This window comes from Eucalyptus grandis, chromosome 1 (genome assembly GCF_016545825.1).
Source record: "Eucalyptus grandis isolate ANBG69807.140 chromosome 1, ASM1654582v1, whole genome shotgun sequence".
NCBI classification, from domain to species: domain Eukaryota; kingdom Viridiplantae; phylum Streptophyta; class Magnoliopsida; order Myrtales; family Myrtaceae; genus Eucalyptus; species Eucalyptus grandis.
Genome location: NC_052612.1, coordinates 35,728,100 through 35,731,177, shown reverse-complemented (window position 1 = coordinate 35,731,177; position 3,078 = coordinate 35,728,100). Strand labels below are relative to the sequence as shown.

The following is a 3,078-nucleotide window of genomic DNA, read 5'->3' as shown; positions in this document are numbered from 1 at the left end:
ACTGTCTGGAATAATGTGGGTGAACCCCAAAAGGTCCCCCACTGATTTCGGTCGTGGTATCGCCATTATAGTGATGGACGAAGGGTGGGCCATGTATCGGAATCTAATGTACCTCTGTACATTTTAGAGGTAGCGTTCGGGAATGGGACAACAGATCCTAAGAGTGGATCGGTGGTGGATCCAAAGGATCTCAAGCTTGGTGATGATCCTGACTCTCCGAAGTGCTCAGTAGTGGACTTCAGTTGGAGCATGGAAGAAGGAGAGATTGTCGAGGAGGATCCCGAGGAGGACGTAGAGGAGGATCCGGATGAGGATTGAAACCCCACCCCTTGTCTGTAGACTTGTTTTGAGAACTTGATGTTTAGGACCTGACTTAGTAGTGTGCCTTGTATATATATGCATTATGGTTTACATTGTATATAAGTGTAGCTGTTTTTAAAGTTCGAGATTTTTAGTCCTACTTTCCTATCCCATTATTTTATTGTATGGGGATTTTGTATATGCTTCCGCATGCGTATTAAAATGAAAGGGTCGGTGATGCATCCTAGGATATCGCTATTAATCGACCAAGGTGAGGGATGTGCGCGCGCTCGAGGATCGGGGCGTGACAGTATAGGTGAGCAAATCTCATAAATCTCAAATTCATTGACTTCATCAGCAAGATTTATCTTGTCAACAATTGTCCAACGGATAGCTTGGCCTCTTAAAGATTATCCAATGAGAAGATTGGTTATTGAAGAGTATAAAAAGAGATCAACAAAGGTCGCAAAAGCAATGAGGTCGAAATATGATAACTCTATAAAAATAGAGTTATTTTACTTATTTTAGGCAATAATTAATGCAATATCTATGAGAAATTTTTTGGATTTCTTTCGGATTATTTGAATTTTCCTTGTTTACGCAGAATAATGAGATATGGAGAAGATAAGGAAAAGAATGGCAAAAATCAGGAATTCAAATAAAAAAGTAGTGGAAGATGGATATCAAATAGGAGAATCCTTGATTTTGTTCCCTAATGTTATTTGCAAACGTTGTGAGATAGATATCTTGGATATATCTTATAAATAGGAGAACATTGAGAGCTAGAGAGAGTAGCTAGGTTTTTGTTATATCGTTTTTCATTGTTCTGTGAGTTTTTCAAATATTTTGAAGAGAAGACAAAAGTGGTGACAAAATTCTTGTTCTTTGATTCAAGATGCTAGGTTTGGTTTATATTTTTATTTCTTCTTCTACTATGTTCTAATTTTTTTTTTAGGCTACGATGTAGCCTAACCATGATGATGTGAATTTCATGATTTTTATGTTTGTAATTGATTTTATTCATGTGAGTTATATATTATTGTACATAATGCTTTTGAGTGACTTGCCACCACTTGAATGATCTTATGTGCATGTTTGAGACTAAGAAGTGATGATATGCAATTGCTCATTATAATATATAACCATGAATTAAACGTGGATAGAGATATACCGCGTTATTTGTGTAGATTTCGGTGATAAGGTGATCCAAAAGACTCATTGTAAGCTGGGAATATTCATAATTTTTAATGTACTTATGTTTATTTTAATTCACATAGAGATATAGTGGATTAATAAACTGAGTAGGTTTGCTATACCTAGAGATAGGATAGTAAATAGATTAGGAAATTCCGCTATCACATGTTTGATATCGTTCTTGTACCCACAACAATTTGAAATTCATATCTAGTGGTTATGGTAAATCAGATGCTCTAACATATTTATCTAATTGATTTACTGCATTTAGTCTCCAAATTTTATTTTTAATTTATTCTAAATTATATTTTGATCTGTTAAATCAATCTTAGAATTAATCTATTTTAGTATTTAATTAGTTTATTAATCATCGATCTCCATGGGACGATACTCTTTCTTATCATTATATTACTTGTTCAACACGTTCACTTACATTTAGAATTTTACGAACAAGTTTTTGGCGCCGTTGCTTGGGATCGTTTGTTTAATACTAATTAATATTGATACCAGATAATTCTAAGTTTAATCTAGTTTTTGTTTTGTTTTATTTTTCAGGGTGAACATCGATTTATGACACTTAGCCAACAAGGGAAACTTGCTGAGCTTGATCTAGAAATCGAGCGTAAATTCAAAAGGTGACTAAGAGAACAGAAAAATCATGCTAAGAAGATGGCAAATGGTGATAATGAAAATCCACGTAGACTCTTAAGAGATTATGCTACACCAATAGTTTAAGGCGCCACATCAAGTATCGAAAGAGCTACAATTCAAGCAAATGACTTTGAGATTAAGCCGTCGCTCATTCAGATACTTCAACAATCAGTGCAATTCAGTGGGCTACCAAGAAATGATCCAAATGCTCACATTGATACTCTTCTTGAAATCTGTGACACCATTAAATATAATGGAGTTACAAATGATGCTATTAGATTGAGATTATTTCCATTCTCTCTTAGAGACAAAGCTAAGAGTTGGCTTTCTTCTCTTCCTGCAGGATCAATTACTACATGGAATGATATGGCTCAGAAATTTCTTAGTAAGTTCTTTCCACCTGCAAAATCTGCGAAGATATGTAATGATATTACTAACTTTATGCAGATGGATAATGAATCATTATATGAAGCATAGGAAAGATTCAAAGAATTTCTTAGGAGATGCCCACATCACGAACTACCCATATGGATGCAAGTACAAACTTTTTATAATGGCTCTAGTACAAATCTTCGTTTTATGATTGATGCAGCTGCAGGGGGAACTTTAAATAATAAAACACAAAAAGAAGCCTACAATCTATTAGAGAAGATGGCGTCAAATAGTTATCAGTGGCCTACTGAGAGACTATCAATGCGAAAAGTTAGTAAAGTTCACGAAGTGGATGCTTTTGCTACAATTGCTGCATAATTTGAAGCACTCAACAAAAAGCTAGATAAAATGAGTGTTTCAGCCATGAAAATTCAGAATTTGACATGTGATTTTTGTGGTGGAGGACATGTTAGCATAGAATGTTAGGTAGGTAATACTTTTAAACAATCTAGTGAAAATTTAACTTTGTTGAGAATTTTAATAGGTCACCAAATAATCTCT

At 34.5% G+C, this 3,078-nt stretch overlaps 1 non-coding gene across 1 annotated transcript; it reads right to left on the bottom strand.

Moving 5' to 3' along the window:
• Positions 1-2,560: 2,560 nt before the first annotated feature.
• On the bottom strand, positions 2,561-2,666 carry LOC120289092. The gene has a single exon (XR_005547050.1). It is a non-coding gene; the product is annotated as a small nucleolar RNA R71 (small nucleolar RNA).
• Between the last annotated feature and the right edge of the window lie 412 nt (positions 2,667-3,078).